The sequence below is a fragment of the Lissotriton vulgaris genome, unplaced genomic scaffold, assembly GCF_964263255.1.
Source record: "Lissotriton vulgaris unplaced genomic scaffold, aLisVul1.2 SCAFFOLD_798, whole genome shotgun sequence".
In the NCBI taxonomy this organism is placed as follows: domain Eukaryota; kingdom Metazoa; phylum Chordata; class Amphibia; order Caudata; family Salamandridae; genus Lissotriton; species Lissotriton vulgaris.
In genome coordinates this window covers 585091-605776 of record NW_028243133.1, presented here as the reverse complement: position 1 = coordinate 605776, position 20686 = coordinate 585091, and the positions used below count along the sequence as shown (strand labels likewise).

At 47.0% G+C, this 20686-nt stretch overlaps 1 protein-coding gene and 1 pseudogene across 3 annotated transcripts in view; both read right to left on the bottom strand.

Annotated features, from left to right (window-relative positions):
- ATF2 (activating transcription factor 2) overlaps positions 1 to 20686 on the bottom strand; it is a 403773-nt gene that overhangs the window by 280755 nt on the left and 102332 nt on the right. The gene's annotated exons all lie outside the window — the stretch shown is intronic.
- On the bottom strand, positions 17740 to 19084 carry LOC147668695 (uncharacterized; annotated as a pseudogene).

The window sequence follows — 20686 nt, the reverse complement described above, 5'->3', positions numbered from 1 at the left end:
TTTTTTTAATTTAAGGGTTGGTATTGCCCTTCTCTAGACCACTACTTCAAAACAAACTTTTTGTCCATTTACATAGGGGAAGGTGTCACATTGGACACGTTCCCACGGCTAAACGGATTTGCAGATTAGACAGACAAATAACATATAGTGCTCTTACAGTGCCATCTGGGCACCTTTCACGGCTCCAAAATAATATTACGGGATTACATTGAGAGGGGAAAATGACTCTTGCGAAAACTAACCACCCGGAAACGAACAGTGACGAGAAAAGACAGATGTTTACCGAACCCAACAAGGAAGCTGCAAAGAAAAGGTAGTTGCTGGCGGCAGAGTGGAAATTCTGAAAAGAAGTTCCCTTCGTTGAACTACCCCGGTGGCACTCTTCTGATTCTTGTTGTCTTTCTCCCCCAGGGTCCCTCCCTCTCCTCGTCCTCAGGCGCCACCACGCACATGCAGTATTTTGGGACTAACTTCTAACTTCCTCACTCTGTGCAGATGGACAGTAAAGATAAACGCGGTGTCACGCCGATAGTGAAATGTGTGTTTTACCATAACTTGGAAATAAGCGGCTCTCTGGGGGTTATAGTTTAATACAGCGCCTCGGAGGCGATTTAGAAGCACCTTAAGCCCTGACAAGGCAGAAAGCGGCGAGAGGTAAAGACGATAGGCAGAAGAACGGGGCGGTGAGATTCCAATGCACCGAAAGAGAAACGGAGAGGGGACGCTTCAGTGCGCTTTCGAATCCCTGCTGAGATGGTGGCGGGAAGTTGCGGTAGAAATGCGGAGACTCAGGTAAAAGGAAACATTCACGTCCATAGAGAATGCCGTTCAGTACTCCAACCAGACCTATGGGGCTTGAATGCTATAAATGCAATGCACCACAAACGTTAAACACAAGACTGTCCAGAAAAGATCGTTTAATAAACCCATAAATACCTGCAGTACTTCCCGGCGCTGGGCTTCGTTGAACTACCCCGGTGGCACTCTTCTGATTCTTGTTGTCTTTCTCCCCCAGGGTCCCTCCCTCTCCTCGCCCTCAGGCGCCACCACGCACATGCAGTATTTTGGGACTAACTTCTAACTTCCTCACTCTGTGCAGATGGACAGTAAAGATAAACGCGGTGTCACGCCGATAGTGAAATGTGTGTTTTACCGTAACTTGGAAATAAGCGGCTCTCTGGGGGTTATAGTTTAATACAGCGCCTCGGAGGCGATTTAGAAGCACCTTAAGCCCTGACAAGGCAGAAAGCGGCGAGAGGTAAAGACGATAGGCAGAAGAACGGGGCGGTGAGATTCCAATGCACCGAAAGAGAAACTGAGAGGGGACGCTTCAGTGCGCTTTCGAATCTCTGCTGAGATGGTGGCGGGAAGTTGCGGTAGAAATGCGGAGACTCAGGTAAAAGGAAACATTCACGTCCATAGAGAATGCCGTTCAGTACTCCAACCAGAACTATGGGGCTTGAATGCTATAAATGCAATGCACCACAAACGTTAAACACAAGACTGTCCAGAAAAGATCGTTTAATAAACCCATAAATACCTGCAGTACTTCCCGGCGCTGGGGCGGCTCAGCAGCCCCCCATGGCTGCAAGAGGCGGCTCCGTCACGCAGGGATCGCGAGAGAGAATGGCACGTGGCAGAAAGCTTCCCTACGACGACATCCCAGGCATGAAGCTGAGCACGGTGGAGACGAGGCTTTGCAAGACCCGGCCGGCGCGAGCTGTTTCCGGGCTCCTCCACTCCGCAGGCACCAAGTCAGAGAGCTCACTCTCAGGCCGGGGCTTCTCTCACTGCCAATTTACGTTTCCAGAATCCCCGAGGGGAGGAGAAAGTACACGAGCTGCCTGTCAGCAGCCGCACAAGGGCTCAAAAAAGGTGAGCTACATACTGCGGGGATGCGACATCAACTAACAGATGGTGAACAAATGGACGCCTGATGCGGGCGGCGCAAGGCAGGACAGCAGCAAGCACGGCCCGGCCGGACCAGATTCGGGGGCGCTCCCGGCTTTTGGCTGACGTGGCATGACGTAGCCAAAAGCCAAAAATTCTCGGGAACGCCCCCGAATCTGGTCCGGCCATGACGGACGCCTCTCTGTTCCAATGGCTAGCCTCCATTTATGGAGCTAGCCAATGGGTCAGAGGGTGTATTCCAAGAGTCCCTACTGAACACTAGAGATTTCTCTGGGGGCGGAGCTTGCGCTCCGTTCCCCAGTCGAAACCTAAAAAGGTTCAGAACCACCATCTGATCTACTGCTACTTTAGCTTTTGCCTGGAAAAAAACAACAAGGTGATAGGACTGCATGAATAAATCTCATGCACTGCTGATCACTCCGGCATTAATCCAGTCCATCGTTTTCACCCACTATGCCACACTAGACAGAGACCAGCCATATGCAAATTAGTCTTGGTCATTCTCCAATAGAGACAGTTCAGCCAAAACGGTCACGCCATGAACCCTCCAGAAGGAATCAAAAGGAACCTCAGTGCGGTTTGGCATTTGTAAGCCTCATCAATAAGATAGAGCTTCAGTCCTGTGGCACAGTGAGCATGGGACTGAGTAATGGAGGGCACGTTGCATGTAGGTCTATGAAAAATACCAAAACTGGCACACAACTGTTACAGTTAAGCAGATGTTTCGTCAAATCTTATCTTTCATGGAAGCTTGATTTATTTCAATCAAGTTAAACTAACAGAGACAAAATTGAAAGCAGCAGGGAGGCTCACCTTAGCTGAAAAGGTTTGGAAGCACCGCCTGAGCACTACTACAAAGAGTAGTGGAGCATGAAGTGTGGCAAGAAGGAACAGCAAGATCTATACATTGAGACCACGCAGTGGTCTATAATCAGAACTTGGGTGAAGACGGGTGCTGTCAGAGTCACTGGTCTGTATGCTAACTGTTCCTCAAACAGGCCTTTTGCAGAAATTCACATTTGATGCATTTCAAAAGATCACACATTTCTAGTCTGATTTTTTAACAACTTTGTCCTGTTCATTTAGAATTTAAGACACCTGTTAATGTCCAAGAGTAAGGAGATTGCTGTCAAGTGTTAATCAGATAAATAAAAGAGGTTAACAACACTACATACTATTGTAAAAAAAATACAAGGATGTGGGCACTTTCAAAATGAGGTGTGGTGTTTTTAAGACCAAACTTGTTCCTTTAAAATTCAGATATGGCTCTTGGCCAGTAAGGCCTTGCATTCCACTGGCTCTGAACATAAGTGAAGACAGCCTAGAAGCACCAAATATACCGGGCTGGGCGTTGAGGCCATTTCATTTACAAGTACTTGCTAAAGTATTAGTGTGTCCCTGGGAACACAGCCGTGGACCGTCGGGGAGGGCACACTAATAGTTTGACGACATTTGCTCAAGGCACACTATCATCTCGTCTAACAGAAAGTATAAACTTAAGGTAATATCTCCTCACTTTTAAGAGACTGGCTGTCACACAGATAACAGAGCTTGTTTCACAGCTAATTCCCTTCCTTGGTCATTAGGAACTTTGACAAGGAAAAATGAGGAGGGGTCTGGATGCCACTTTTATACACATTTTCCAGACAGGGGATGCAGATCTACGGTCTGAAGTTTCAGAACCGATTTGGGGTGTGGTTATCTTTCACATTTTTAAATGTAATTTTCTGGATGTTCCTCAAACATAGCCTTTATCCTTGGTGCCGGCTCTCACAGCATGTAGCAATGAAACTGGTCCCAAACAGAAGTAGCCCAAACAATGGCACAATGAAGTGCGAGATCTCTGCCCATGGCTGTCATCAGCTTTCCTAAAACAGCGATCGGGGACAGGTAAAGGACAGGTCCAGGACAGGTCCTGCTTAGAAAGTGTATAACATTCTAAATGCAGCAGTGCCACTGCTAACCCAACCATTTACCAAAAGTCAGTAATCAGGAAGAATTAAATCAGCATCTATTTTCTATTACTGAATTTCTAAGCAGAGCCTGTCTACATCCTCCTCTAATTCAGTCTCTGGATCTCCACAGGACATGTAGTCAAAACACGCCTAGAGATGCTGTATCCACCTTCTATTGTGTACCAGGCTACATTCCACTGGCTTCAAAACTTAAACTCTCAGCACACACAGAGTTCTACTACCAAACATGTGTCACACACTCACTGCACAAACAGGCACTCAACATGAAAATGGAATATCAGCTCAAAGATAGGAGGTTCACATAATAGTGGCACTTTACACAAGAGGGGTCAGTAGACATGACTCTCCTTGACACAGGGAAAAAGGTCTGGTCAAACTGGTAATTCACAAAAACCTGGTATGCTGCCACCGCCGCTTTATGAGGCTTACCCTAGGGCTCGGACAGTAGTCTAATATGACCTTTTCTAACACGGAACAGGACAGCTGCCAACACATAATGGTGTGGCAACTATAGGGGCTAACCATATTGTGCACCCATTTGTGAAGACATGCCTAGTGAGCCCATTCAGTTCATAGAACAGGTTCTGTACATCGCACTACCAGGGAGAGGCCTAGGCTTCTAAGCAAGCACTAAAAGAGCATGACTCCATTGCCAAACAAAAACTTAGGAAAAGTTTCACAAGAAGTCTGTTACTCACAAGTTTATGCCCGTTTGCAATGTAGGTGGCGATTCTGCCTTGGTTTAGAAAGCAGTTTGTACTGGTTTCTTTACATAGTTCATATTTCCTTCGTAGTGCAGACAGTGTTTTTTGTGAAAGATGATGGCTTCTCTCAGGAGTTAATAGCAATGCTGGCTCCAAGCAGGAGTACCCACAACATCAGCAAGATAATGTTCAAGCTCTGTGCCTGGCTCTCATCAATTTTCTAGGATAGGCCACTCAAAGGAAAACAAAGGACCCAGACTCTCCTCAGAAACTTCTCTCTCACAAGCAACTGTATCAGCTGATTTACCCCATTCCACCACCCTTAGTCAAGTAACAGTACTCAGGAAGACGTCCTCCCACTACTATGCATGCTTGCCCCATTCATGCATGCTCACTCGATATTCACACAGGGATGTCAGTGCAGCGTCTGGTTATGACACAAGTGGAACGTTACTCTAGCGGATGAGTAGGCATGGCACACATACCTCTAAACTGTTAATAAGGCCTGTTCGGTTACGGATCAGAAAAATACATGGGACACTGCCGCTACCACTCATTGTATAATGCCATAGTTACAGACATTATGTCTCATGCCCAGTTAAGGGTACCCTTTTGGCACTTCTCCATGACTTCAGAGCCAGGCTGTAAGGTTCAATGCCAACTTCGGACCGATGCTTACTGTGTGCACACAGTGGAGGCCAAAATAAAGTCACGAAACCAGATTCACATGCAATTGAATCTCCCAGGCCAAGGGTATGCGCCCTTTACAATGCATGGAGGCATTACTGTTCCAACAGGAGGCCTCAGAAGAATATTTCGTTTTTATTTCATAGAAGTCTTTGGCCACAGGAGAAAAGGTAAAACATGCCTCTTATGAATTCTGTGATTCAGTGGGGATATTTAAAAAATTGCTACTGTTGTTCAGGTTGCTTTTGTTTGAATGTGTCCTTGCGCCAAAAATTGATGTGAGGATGCACTTCTGTTGGAACGAGCAGTGTCTGGCAGGCTGAATGGATGCCCCCAGCCAGGCAGAACAACCTCTACCGTCAATGGCAGGTGATTACACTCACTGTATACCCTGTGCTCATCCTTGGGTAGCTTGGCTCTGAGCAGTCAGGCTTACTACAGAGGCAATGTGTAAAGCAAAGGCATAGCAGCCACTCACGATAAACACACCAAGTGTCCCAAAAGAGACTTCACGCAGGATGTATGTAAAAGTGCTTATATCCAAAACGCATATTCAATCCCTATACCATATACTTTTTGGGCATAAAACACATTGGGAAATATTACTGGCAGTACTAAGCCCAGTCGTATTGTTATGATATCAATAGTATGCACATTGTGGACAATTCCTAATTCAACCCCCACTTCCAATTGAGATAACAAAACTATCTAAATACATGAAAACAGAACACTTTTTAGCAGCACCGGGGACTGGGGCCATGCAGAAAAACCCAATGTCAACTATATTGTGCTTTTGGCAAACAATCAACGCATAATGCAGCACCACTGACCAGTGTTGTGAATCACATGGGGGGCCGCACACGATCACTCCCACTCACACGCACACACACATTCCCCATGCTTCTCGGGCAACAGGTATCAGCCAGTCCGCACGGCACGCTCTTACATACACATATATGCACTCAGCAGGTCAATGGTTCATCCTCTGCAGGCTCAGTGGCCCAAGCCTCCCTCCAACCTCTAGTTCACCCCAATTGTCCTATACCCCTGGATGGAAGATAACCAACCCCGGCTCCCAGATACTGGGTCGCACAATCACGATTAGGTGCCGATTCTGATACCATTTGGAAGGCCTCCTAACGGCCTTTGCTCCATCCGAATCGGAAACGTGTCCTTCTGACCGAATCGGAAAGGTTTCTGACCGATTATGATGCACGTTAGGAGAAAGGAATATCCTAATCCGAACCCAACGGCATTTGGAATGACCGAGCCGTACAGAGCAGACTTGTACGTCTCTAGAGGCCGTGTTTCTGAACGAACGTTTACGATGCTGGATTCGGACAGCCTTTCCGAATCGTGCCGTCTGACTGAAATCGGCAGTCGGAATCAGACTTTGGGGGGCCTTACCAGGCCCCCCTGCAACCGGAGCCTTCCCAATCTGGCCCGTGGGGGTACCTATACGCCCCCCCCTTACCAGCCATGCACAGTGTGATAGGCACCAGGGGATGCCCGCCACTGGGTGCCTGATTTTCCCCAGAAACCCCTTTCTTCAATGGGAGCCTATGCATTCGGTCCGAACATAGGCTCCCATTGAAGTCGATGGGACTCTGACCCAATCGTATCTGGAAGGATCCGCATGCAATGTAATCGGTCGGTCGTACTCTTCTGATCCGAGTCAGTCGGAAAACCATTCCCAAACCAATTAGGTCAGAATGATTCCAAACCGCATCAGAATTGGCCCCTTACTCTGGGTTCTCAGAAAGCAGGTGGTAATATGTTGCAGTTTTAATTAGGAGGTAGACGTGAACAAGGGTAGGTTAGCAGCCAGTATGGAAGTTCACCCACAGGTCTCAAAACATAAAGGAGTCAGGAAGTCTCTTGATTCACATCCGAACTGTCTTGAAGCGTTCCTTCAACCCAGTTAATCTCTCTCGCTATTACCCACTACCAAGATGTCTTCGTGAGGGGCCAGGTGTAGAGAGAGCAGTTGGACCTCCGTGATGAGGGTCAACAAGGGAACAACCGATGAATAGGGATTAACACAGGGGAGCCTCTCGATAGGATGAGGTGCTAGATCGGTACACAATGATCCGGGTCGTGCCCATCCACTCTTGGTATAGCATCTGGTGCGCGTTGGTATGAGTCACACAAGGCACTTCAGATTTGACCAGTGCATGTTGAGACGCATTGCACCAGGCAAGTCCGGTCAGACACAGCGAAGAGATGCAATTCCATACCTTCCTGGAAAGGAGGCACCACGTCCGGTGCATGATGGTACAGGCTGCACTAACCAGTCTGGTCACACCCACAGGCGCAAGTTCAACAGAGCCACATATGGGAGAATGAGGCGGACGGGTACACCCCACAGCGAGGGTCGCACCCAGTGAATCACACACTGCACGCAATGAGCATGCAGTTAATGTGTTGCACAGGAGAGATGTGGCACGATTAATTAAATGGGCCACGCGGGGTCTCACAACCAGTGAATCCATTCACCAATAACTAGACGCTTAAGAGTGTCGGGATACCCACAGTACAGGAACCACCCGTCCTAGACAATCCAGTCTCCAGACACAAGTCTTAGTTCCATGCTCACAACCCGGTACCGGTTGGGATTCAGTAGCAGTGGTGGGCACTTGAGATAGCACCCGTTCCAGATGTCACAGGTAGATGGTAAAGGTCCCTGGTGGGAGATCTTTGATGTCCCCGAGATCTCAGGGAGAACACGATGCCCGCGGTTATGCCCTTAAAGAGCGCACTTCAGGGCTCCACACTTCAGCAGGTATTCGGTCCAGGCCAGGTACTATTTGGGCAGTGAACCTCCATGTGCACAACATAGTCCTCTGGCAGTGTACACTACGAAGTACAGGTTCTCTGGTTCCTCATCCTCACAAGGATATCTCAACCTTTGCTGAAGGATGGCCCCCGTAGTTATACGGTTGTGTGTCTTTGAAGTTAAGGTGGTTTAGGGGTTCCCCTTTGAACCACCGATGACTCCCCTAAATTGTAGGCCTCTCTGCCATGGGGGAGTAGAATGCAGATCTTAGTCTCTAGGGGGTAGATTATGGGCACACTAAAGATTAAGTGTCACAACTGCTATCTTCAATTTATCACATCTGGCCCTCAAATGGCTGAGGTCTACTGTTCCCTGTGAGATGCCATTGGTTTATGGCTGTCGCTTGGGCAATGCACAGATGTGCTACCCCGACCCCTGGTGTCCATTTGAGCAAGACACCACGGTCCCGAGACTCTTGGTGCATAGAAATGTCCATATTCTGTAAGTGGTATTTCCAAACTAGTTATGCCAAACCCCCCTAAACGAATGGAAACCCAATGATATGAAACATCATGAGGCTGATCCACTGCAATCCACTATTGCAGTCCGAAGTAATGTTAACCACTTCCCCATGTTAACCTATGGGAAGACCAGGCCTCACAAATGGTGAAACACACATAAGTATTCCTCACTACCTGGGCACACATGCACTATTGCGCACACCGACCTGCAATGGCAGGATGGAAACATAGCTCTCAGCACCAGTGGTGCAATTGCGCCCGCCCGGGTCTGCACGCGGTTTAACTAATATGAGTGTTTGAGCACACGCACACACCTTCGTGGTAGGGGGCACACGCAATCAAAGGCACCATAGGTGCGGGTGCGCACTCACTGCAGCCTACAATAGCAAGCTGCTAATGAGTTTACTCACAGTAGATGCCAGTGTGCATCCACCGGTCTGCAATGACAGATTGACCAGTGTTTCAGAACATGGAATCAGCGCCACTTCCCAACACAGATAGGATGGGCCTGCGCGCTTTCCCGTGTATTTTCAGTGTCCAGAGTGCCGAGGTCCCATAAGAGAATCAGCAAAACCATGCAGAAAAAGCTAAATAGGTCAGAGAATGCTACCCAACTAATATAAGTTCCAACAGCTTGACATTAAAATATAGCGCAAAATGACGGAATTGCATTTCGTGTACTTATGCATAAGCAAATTAAGCGAATTTTGAACACCCCCAATCTAGACTGTCTGTAAAACAGTACATCAGGCCTCTGATTGTGCTATTAAGGATGTCTATTTCCCTTTCATGCTATCGCAACTGAAAAATGTATAACAAATCTAATTGGGCAATTTAGCATGAATTAAATTTTGCATGCATCCCAGCAAAATCTGGCCCAAATGCTTAAATGCCATCAATAGTATGCTACCCAAGTCAGCCTTTAAAGTCCTCCCTGAACATCCATTACTGTTTCCATCTGGATTGCATCGGCACTTCGAGTGCATTTATTTTCTGTCACCATCAGTGCTTTAAATGGACCGGTGCTCACCGGTACGGAGTACCGGCACTTTTATATTTTTTCCCCTTGAGTACCGGGGCCTTTACTCCGACAAGGAGAGTACCGGTACTCATGACAGCCCGGTTATGATGCGGTTGCTGCTGAGCTGGTTCAAAAGCTCTCTGTGTTTTACCGAAGACGAGCTGCGAGTGCCTCTCTGGAAGTTAGGAGAGGAGGAGTATCGCTGCTGGGTGTCTATAAGAGGGGGTCGGAAGGTGGCCAAAAATCCTAATGGGTGCGAGTGTGTGGGATACATTGTTTAGGGCAATACAGTTTGTTAGTTTGCCTATTGTTTTAAACGCCCGCAAATGTTCCTCTATCAACAATTTAAATGAAAGGGATTTGCATTAGAGAAAATCCCTGCCCTCTAGACTTAAATCAATGCATTCATGCTTTTCCAAACACTGCAACACTAGTATTGATTCGTCAGTACGCCATTTATAAACATTTGTTATATAACTATAAACCTGGGTGATTTGCAGCACCCAAATCACCTCCTAAGTATCTCTGCTCCATTGAGACATACCTGTGGCAGTCTCTGAAAAGGTTTCAATATGCAATTATGTACATTGCACAAAATGCAAACCCGCTGCATGTGTTAAAGATTTGAAGGCCTCCACTGGCGGGGCCTGCATGTGAAAGTGAATGTGTGAGAGCCAGGAAGTAAAAGCAATAAGTGTGTGAGTTTTCAAGAGTGGGTATGACTGTGAGAATGAAAAGTAGTATTGCGTGTTTGTATGAAACTAAATGTGATTTAGGGAGCATGAAATGGGTTTTTAAGTGTGTGAGGGAGCGTGTGTGTGTGAAAGTGGGCAAATGTATCTATACAGCGTTTAGGGAGTGTGTGTTTTCCAAGCCTGGCTCGACCTGTAAGTGGCTCACACACCTCTAGGCAAATGTACTTTAAAAATAGCTACTCATGAGGCCAACTTTAGTTTTATCAAGGTTCAAAGACACTTTATTCGGAAAGCGTTGTATCCATAAAAGCACAGCAACAAAACAGATTTAAAAATATACAAGTAAGAGAGTCATAATAAAATCCATTGGCAACATACCATATACAATAGTTTGTCAGATTCGTACAAAAATGTATATATAAATATTATGAAGACTCAAGGATTAGACCTCATCTGACGTGCTCGAACAGCAATTCTCAAAAAAGTGCCTGTGCGAAAAACCAGCTCTCCGTCATCCAGAGTAAGTAACTGCAGGTAAGCATTTTCCAGACTGATGGGCATACACTTTTAAAATGCGGAGTAAAAAGCCACTTAGAATACTTTGAATAAGATTTACAAAAAAACAAAAATGCAAAGTAGATTGACCACTCTGACCAGCACACAGTCCGGGTAAGTGATCGAGGTTAGAGTGGTGACCAAGGGGAAAACACAATACAAATTTAACAGTGCCTGCCCTTAAGCAAAATAAAAGGCTCCTCTACCGATGGCTCATGGACAGGCTAAGCTAGTTAGCCAGCGGATGCACAGGATGTTAAATAGCCATGTACCCGAGGACGAGGGATTTTTTGGATTCCGTTTCAATTCTTTCCATTCTATATAAAACGAACAAAGCAAACTCCTAAGCTCATTTTTATGCATAGTCACTGCTGTGCTAGGGTTTAAAAAGATACTCCCCTTTTTAACGCTACATAAGCTCCAACACACCCCTGACAACCAAGGGATATCCTTCCCTTTCTCACATCCAATACAATCTCTAATGATCTCTCTAGTTAAGGATGCAGCCGGGTTTTTCCAGATGGATAACCAGAAGAGGGCAGGGCGGGCCCTAATAAAATCTTCTATAAATTTAGATTGAGTTCCCTAAGCCAGATATATTGAGATGTAGAGATTGGGACGCCTAGCAGCTTCCTGCAGAATCTGTTCTCTTCCAGGTGGATACAGGAGCTCTTGGCAATGCCCCAGACCTCAGCGCCGTACGTGGCTGTTGGCACGCATTGCGATTTAAAAAAATGTAAAAGCACCTGCTCTACTTGGGCGTGGAAGGCTGAGAATCGAGTTGGTGGCCTTTCAGAACTTGCTCCTGGAGTGAGCCATATGCTCTGTCCAGGGAGCCATTCGCAGCAAAGACCACCCCCAAGGTAAGGAAAGGTGCTACTGCTCGTCAGCTTCTGATTACCCACAGATACAAAACTAAGTTGGCCTTTCCTAGGGCCACACGGCATTATAAAAGACTTTTTAAAGTTAGTGCATAAGTCCAAACTGTCCATGTGGTTAACGAAACCCTGCACTAGAATGCGAAGGGACCGCATCATCCAATTAGAGTAGTACGGGGAGTGTTTTTCCATTGATTTTTGGTACGTCTTGAGTCATTGATTTTAATGTTTTATGCAGTCCGTTAATATAGATGATAAAAAGCAGGGGGGCTAGAACACAACCATGTCTAACCTCGCTGCCTACCTTAATAGCTTCGGTGACCTCGCCTCCGCAACCGATCCTGACCCGGGCCTTAAGGTCTTTGTGAAGGTGTGCCAAAAAATGCACTAGGGGCTCGTCCAATCCATAGGCCAAGAGGATAAACCAGAGCTTTGACCTATTGACAAGGTCGAAAGCAGAAGTTAAATCCATAAAGGTCAAGATTGGCGAAGCCCGCGCAATGGTGTATTTGCCCATAATTAGATTAAGATTTAGGCATTGTTCATTGGTGCTGACCTTTGAAAAGCCAATTAAAAGGGCTCTAAAATACAGTTTTCCTCAGACCACTCTAATATCTGGTTATTAGTAGGACTTTACCCAACATTTTTAAGGTATTATCAAATAAGGAGATGGGCCTATAACAATTGCTTTGGGAACGATCTCCCTTTTCAAAAATCGGGTCAATAATGCTCAAAGAGCAGGAACTGGGTAGCGGAGCGTAGATTCGATTGTTAAAAACATTTAATAGAAGAGGCGCCCAAAAGTCTGGTTTCCATTTAATAAGGTCAATGGGTAGCCCATCTGGACCAGGGGCTTTATTGCCCACACTCTGTTGGATGGCTTCTTCCACCTCAGACAGGGTTATCTGTATTCTAGTTAATGGTCCAGGCACAAAGTAGTCCGACTCTTGTGCGGGGCAGCATAAATCTTTGTGAAGTGGTTTTCCCACGACTCACTCGCAATGGTACAGCTAATGGGAGTTAGGATCTGCCCCATGGATCGCATATCCCTCACAGCTGTCCAAAATGTATCACCTTTTTTTTTATTTGCAGCTTTGGCTTGGTTCTCCCAGAGACTTTTTTGAATTTCCTCTTTCCGATTAGAAATCGCAGTTTTATACCTCAGCCTGGCCAACTTCACTTTTAGATTACACCTTGGATTAGATGATAGGGCTCTGCACAATTGTCTGTTTGCCTCAGAGCACTCATGATTGTACCATGTAGAGCCTTGTTTCACAAGAGAAAGGGGTTTTGACAATAGAGTTTTAATTGCTAGGCAGAGTTTAATAAAATCATGGACCTTGATATGGATAGGGTATGGATCTTGAGCTGATAAACATGAATTTATGAGGTGCATGTTGTCCTTCACCACTGTCTGAAACAAATCATTATCATCAATACCCCTCCATAGAAGTCTTACATTATCAGTGGAGGGCATTACATTCCTAGCCCTTCATTCAGAAGAAAACATGGGCCAGGGGGCTAATCTCAACACTGTTTTCATTGGGTTATGATCCCCTTGACTCATAGTGATAACTTCTACTTCCATTAGGTGATCTACGAGGACGGGTGAAATAAAGACAAAATCTATAGTGGAGGAACACCCCCTTCCTCTGAATGTCGGCACAGGATAGTTATTTGCGTGTGATGCGCCCACAATGTCCATGGCATTGGTGAGGTTATACATACTCCGAAACATAGCCAACTCTGCGCCCCTGCAACAGGTAGGGCTGGAATTATGACACCCTGTGCTATGTGATGTATCTGGTAATTTCCCATTAAAGTCACCCCCCCAGAAGGATACCCTTAGTTTTGTCTGATTCTTGCTGGCAGTCTAGATTGGAAATAAAATCAAAGAGCTTAATAAAATTCCCATTAGGGATGGAGTAGAAATCATAGTTATAAAAATTAATCAAATAAAAAGACTCGAGAGGAGGAGCTATGCAGGGTAACAAGATGGCCGCATAAGCTCCCGGCTCTGCCGACCTCCACCAGCAGCTCGTATATCCTGCAATCTATCCTGCTTTTACACCTGACTCCCGTGTACGCGAGGAGTTACTGAGTCTGGAGGTGCAATCCCGAACTTTTTAACTTATCGGGTGATGAAGATACGCCGTGTTTCATTCTCGGCCTAACTCAGCGTGGAAGCCGGGGCCTCGATTTCCAACCCACCCAGGCTGGAGTTCAACAACATCGGCTGTGGATTTTTGGCTTCGTCCGGTCTCTTGAACGGAGACACACTTTACTCGTTTCCAATGGCGATTTAATATCCTGTCTACACCGCAGACGCGCAGCGTGGTTCCTTGGTTGCTGCGGTCCTGTATCCGACGCCCGAAGACATTGTAAGCCTCCCGGGGGTGACGGACCGGAGCCCTGACTAGCGGCGAAGGTGTAGAAATCGTGAGGTGAGGGCGCCCATTGTTGTTGTCTGCTCCAGTTGTGCCTGCTACCCCGGTGTAGTCGACCTCCGGGGTTCATATCCTGCTCTGTCGCTTCGTGAGAGAAGATGGAGGGGACAGAAGGCACACCATCGCTGCATGCCGTAATGGCGGTCATTGGGGCGCTCCACTCACAGATCATCGTCCAATGCCAGGCACTGTCTGCAACAGTGGACAATATCTGCCGTAGACCGGACGGCGACCTTTCGGCATTATTTCAGCCAGCATTACTACCCATGGAACATTGTGGGCTCAACTTCGAGGACCCTGTGCGGAAGCCGGATTCCATGTGCGCTGCTGATCCCTACAGGATGGTTCGCACGCCCGTGAACATTGTTAGCTTCAACTGCTTGAGCCATAACCCACTGAACATCGACGTGGACAGTCTTGAGTGCCTCAACAGGATCACCAGTGATTATCGGAGAGCTTCATTATCCTTTCACGCTTTTCCTCACTTGCTTTGTGGATGCCGCGCACTTTCATCCTTTTTTCAACTCGCTCGTACTTTTATGAACGCTCTGCTGCTTTCACTGTTGTGGTCTGGATTATAAGAGCTCTGGTTAATAATCGTACCGGCCAGGGTTAACTTGTGTCCTTCTTTGGGGTTGGCATAATAATTTATCTCGATGCTGGGATTGTGACCTGTAATGTACGAGAGTCGGGTGGTGTGTATCATACTTCCCCGGATTGATTTTATATTTCGCTGCATTCTATTTTGACCGTGTTTCAGGGTGGTTATATCTGGTGGGGGGTAAAGGAGTCCGGGAGTGTGTTTTTATTTCTCCTCCTCCGCTTTTCTTCTCTTTTAGGGATGTTTCTGGGCGACAGGCACGCTGCTAGTGGGTTGGGCCGTAGCCATTGCAGGGGTGCAGGGTGGGGGGGTTTGTTATTTTGCCTTTGTTATGTTCTAGGGCCCCTTCTTTCTCTCTCTCTCTTTTTAGGGTATTCCTATGGGCGACAGGCACGCTGGTAGTGGGGTAGGCCGTAACTATTGCAGGGGTGCAGGGTGGAGGGGTTTGTTATTTTGACTTTGTTTTGTTCTATGGCCCCTTTCTTCTTCTTGCAGTGTCCGGTAGCATTACTTTCTGTTTCATTCTTGAGTATACAAGTGGGTGGGTCTGAGGGTGGGCGGCTACGACGAGAGATCGGTTGTTCGGTTCTTTACCCTCCTTGAGCTCGCTAGCGCTTGCGTCTTTACTGTCTCTTTAAGTTGGTCCGCGACTGTCTTCCTGCACCTACCTACCTTAATTATATCTTCGACTGTGTGGCTCCGGATATCCTGTATCTTCTTCTTTATCTTGTCTTGGGGGGAGGGGTTAAATGCAGAACGAAAACCTTATGAATAACATGCGCTCTGCACTGTGTTTAATTAATGCACCGTATATCCTGTACCGCTGCCAGACCTCAGGGTTGCTGGCTGAAGAGCTGTGTTATTGAGCTTCTTATATATATATCTCCTGAATGTGGTGTCCGGCCCCTGTGGTTGTAGGTCTACTCCTGTAATTTTTGTGAATGGTATAATAAAGCTTTTCAAAAAATAAAAAAATAAAAATAAAAAGAGACTCTTTTTATACAGTAAAACTTGGGTCAGTTGATGTGGCGAAAGAATCTAAGCGTTCAAGGAGACTTTTACATGGGCCTAAGATCTTCCTGTTACGCTCCCGAGATGCATCCTGTGTGTTCCCTTGCTCGGGGCTAGGTTACAGCACAAGAGGTTCTTTTGATTTGCGGCATGTTATGCAAAAATTAACAGATGAGGACTCTTATGCATGGTGGCTCTTGGAATTGGTAAATTAGATCTTAAATTAGCATCCACTGGCATTAGCAAGCCCTCCCCCGGATTGGTGTCAGTATATTATAATAATAATAGTTACATTTGTAAAGCGCCTGGTTACACTGAGCCCAGTGTGTCCCCGCGCTAAGGTAGCAGTAAAGAAGCAGCAGCAACCAACTAAACAAAACAATTTAAGAAACAGGAAATAGATAAGTGTTCAGACCTTTCCGGAAGATAGATTCAGAACACTCCAGCCGGAGTGCCTGAGGGAGCGAGCCGGAGTGCCTGAGGGAGCGAGTTCCACAGCTGGGCCGCCAAGTAACGAAACAAGCACCCACCCATCCTGACTCTCTTACCTTTCCTGCTGGACCTTAACAGTCTAGTCGGTACATAGGGAGTTAGAAAATAATGCAGATATATGGGCCCCTTTCTTTGTAAAATCCGATGACTCACACACAAGGCCATGAACTTTACTCCCTCCCTGATGGAAAGACAGTGTAGAGAAGCCAGCACACAAGTAGCTGAGGCACTCTTCGGGAGCATGAGAACTAGTCTTGCTGCTGCATTCTGGATGCACTACAAACGCTGCAAGCATCTAACAGTTGCACCTAGATACAGAAGATTGCCATAATCTAGGCTAGAGGTTACCAGTGCATGAATAAGGATTTTTCTAGATGCAGTGGGGAGGGCGTAAAGGGTTTTCCGTAGTCCCCTCAAGATGCCAAAACAGGCGCCTGCACCCGCCTGGTGTGGTAATCGAAAGACAACTTGTTGCCTACCCAAACCTCAAGGTTCTTAGCTTACTCGCAAGGTGTAGGAGTAGGACCCAATGACTGGGGCCACCATGCCGAAGACCATACTGATGGAGCCTTCCCTAGCACCAACACCTCGGTCTTGCTGCCATTCAACTTTAGGCAGTTATTTGCGATCCATACAGCCAGTTCTTGAAGGCAGGATACAAAGTTGGAGGCAGCTCCAGCCCGGGCTTGGGCCAGAGAGACCACCAGCTGGGTGTCATCAGCATAGGACAGGGCATTAATCCCAAATTTAGCCGAGATTTTAGCCAATTGGGGCAACATAAAGATTGAACAATGTTGGGCTCAAGATAGAGCCCTGAGGCACCCCCTGGGTCAGCTTGAATAATAACTAGAATAATCCCTGCCCTGCATGACTTGATAGCTACGCTCAGATAAAAAGGATTCCATCCACTTTCATGCTCCGCCAGCTACACCCCCTCTCTCTAGATCATGAAGCAGGGTATGGTGTCAACAGTGTCGAAAGCGGCACTTAAGTCTAAAAGAATTAAAGCCGCGGTCTATCCTTCGTCCACATACTTATTGATTGTCTCGGTGGAGTACAACAGGGCAGATTCAATGGAATGAATAGCCCGGAAGCCAGACTGGGAGGGTTGAAGAAGGTTCTTGTTACAAATATGTGCAGTAAGTTGAGTGTTCACAATCTTTTCCGCAACCTTAGCAAAATACGGAAGCAGGGAGATGGGGCGCAAGTTGTAAATCTGGTCAGCGCTAATATGAGGTTTCTTCTGTAAGGGAAGTACCACAGCCTCCTTCCACATTTCCGGGGCCACTCCTGAGATAGAAGACAACTCTAAAACATGTCTCATAAAAGGCTCAAGTGCGTCAATACTACCTCTGGACACCCTGGGGATAGACGGGTCCCTGGTCGAGCCCGACTTGATGCTAGTGGCAATCTTTTTAAGAGTGTCCTGAGGGGGCACAGTAAATTCATAAAGACCTTTGCATTTCAGAAGCACCCACAGATTCCTTCTCCACTCTCTTACCATCGCGAGCAGAATCAGGAAAAGAAGAATAGATCTTCTCGACCTTATCTGCAAAGTACTCAAAGTATTCAGCAACTCGATTGCATGACTCCTCAGAGTTAACGATAGGCACTGCAACGGATGCCAAGAAGGAAATGTCTTTAAAGACCTTGAACAGCTCTTTTGTAGAGTTCTCTGCTGTTTGGATCCTTCCATTAAAATAAGTTGCCTTCACCTTCCTAATGAGCGAATGGTAGTTCTTGAGGCCAATTCTATATTCTACTTCCAAGTGGGCAGAGAAATCTTTTCTCCAGCGCCTTTCTATGTGTTTCTAGGTGTTTACAGGTAGATTTAGCGGTTAGTAACTCTTCACTAACCAAGGAAATGATTTGCGTCTGTTAGAGGACATTTTAGTTGACCAAGGTGCGGTGCAGTCAAGATCAACAATTATACGTCTCTCGAGAGCCTTACACACCCCATTTACATCCCGGCCAGAGGGGGGACCATCCCTTAAAAAGGCCAGATTAAAAGCCCCCTGAGAAAAGCCAGCCCACTTCCTTCTTTTTATACCGGACTTCGCTTTCTCCTGTGTTTTAGACAGGGGCCGCTTTATCCTAAACAAGATCAGAAAATGATCTGACCACAACACCGGAAGCGGAGGCTCCAGTTCCAGCGCAACCCAGTTGGCGAACATAGGGTCAAATAAATGACCCAACTTATGAGTGGGAAGTTCCGATTTAGTAATAGTTGCAGCACTTCTAATTCCTGGCGCAACTCTTGTACCCCAGAGTTGAGTGCATCATTAAAATGCAGGTTTATATCACCCAACACCAATAACTTTTCGTACCGCGAGGCAGGTTGAATAAAGTAGTCAATAAGGCTAGGCATAAACCTCAAATGGGGTCCTGGGGGTCTATAGATCAGTAGCCCCTTCACGACATAGTTAGTGGCTGTACTGATAGTGAAGAAGTCTGCCTCACCATCAGCTATGTCAGCAGGTGCAAGAGAGCATCGAATGTCATGTTTGAAAATGATTGCGATGCCCTCTCCCCTCCCTGACAGTCTGTCCACTCTCATAATCCCATAACCACTAGGGAGTGCCTCCAAGATTTCAGGCGCAGAGTCAGTATCCAGCCATGTCTCAGTGAGAAATATGACATCTGTTTGACCTTCAGATAATAGGTCACATATCTCAATTCTGTGCTTCCTCAAGGATCTACAGTTAATTAGAGATAGCCTGAGTGAGGGGCCTCCCTCCCTAATCTCTACTCGTTCATCCGCCCTGAACGAGCAGTGGCTACACTGCCAGCTTTTATGCTGTGCTTACATTTATCATCCAGACTTGGACAAAGAGCACAAAGCCTCCGAGGGCTGTAGTGGCGTCTCAAATCAAATCCAATAGGGGTTCTGGCCCCTAGCCCCGGTCGGCCACGGACGGGCGCAGATAGCCTTGCCTTTGGCGGCCCGCTGCGCTGCCACAGAGGCATGTTGATTTTAAAGGAGAGCCCTCCCAGCAACTAGACCGCTGCCCTCCAACCGGAAGTACCTGTCTCTATCTGCCCCGCCCTCCGCGCAACGGTGAACACCGCGTCGGACTGTGGCAGGGAGACCAGATTATCGAGCACAGGTAAACGTAGCACTCCCACTCAAACTTCTCACACAGAAATGTTTTAAAAACCAAAACAATGCCCAATATTAAAAATTAAGTTTAAAAGGGATTACTGTTTTCAAAACTGCACCGCAAGCGGACTTAGGAACACTGCCACTGTCCTTCATCTGCAACGCGGCCGCAGAGTCAAGCCGATTTTAAAGGAGAGCCCTCCCAGCAACTAGACCTCTGCCCTCACCAACCGCAAGTACCTGTCTCTGTCTCCCCCGCCCTCCGTGCAACGGTGAACACCGCGTCGGACCGAGGCAGGGAGACCATATTATCGAGCACAGGTAAGCATAGCACTCCCACTCGAACTCCTCACACAGAAATGTTTTAAAAACCAAAACAATGCCCAATATTAATATGTAAGTTTAAAAGAGATTACGGTTTTCAAAACTGCACCGCAAGCGGACTTAGGAACACGCCACTGTCCTTCATCCGCCCTTTGCTACCACTACCACTTAAATTGTCCATAGCAGTGTCCACACGTTCTAACTTTTCCCAAAGAAGGGTAAAATTCCTGTCGATCAGTTCTTTAATGTGGGCAAGTGCGGTTTCCAGACCAGTCTCCACAGCAGTGGCAAGAGCAGCATCCCCAATGGTATCATTCCTTGCTGATGGAAAAACAACAACAGTCTGTGTGCTAACAGAATTAGTTAGTGTTCTTACTTGATTAGTTACATGATTAGCGGATCTGGTACCCTTTATGCCTTTGGTTTTTTGGATGCCAACGCCCCACTTCCGTTTAGCCAGTGGTGCTCTTATTCTCATCTCGGGTTTAGCGACCCGTGCTCTGGTGATTATACTCGACCCGTTAGAGGTGACCATAGAGGGTGCATCCAGAGTTGACAAGGGGGAGTTCGGAGACAAATTTTGCAGTGTAATGGGCAAGCAAGTTTGTGGAGTGCCACCCGGATTGGGGATACCTAGTGACGAGCAACTCTGTATGTGTGGAAGGATCTAAAGAGAGTTGTCGCTCTGTCATTTCAATTTCATGGCTCAGCAACGATTCTGCTCTAACAATAAACGCATCTAGGGTCCCCACTACTCCTTTGCGCTTACTCAAGATGGGTCCGCAAATCGTATACAGTCTATGGCCAGGTACAATAATACAAATACAACACTAATACTGATATTGAGGGTGGGAATATGAGCAACAGTACCTGAGGGCGGAGAGGGAAGATCTTGTACAGGTAACCGTGTCTAAGAGGGGGGCCCAGCCCAAACTCTTCCGGGCTCCAACAGGGGCGGCCCGCCACACGCTGCAGTAGCCCCGGCCG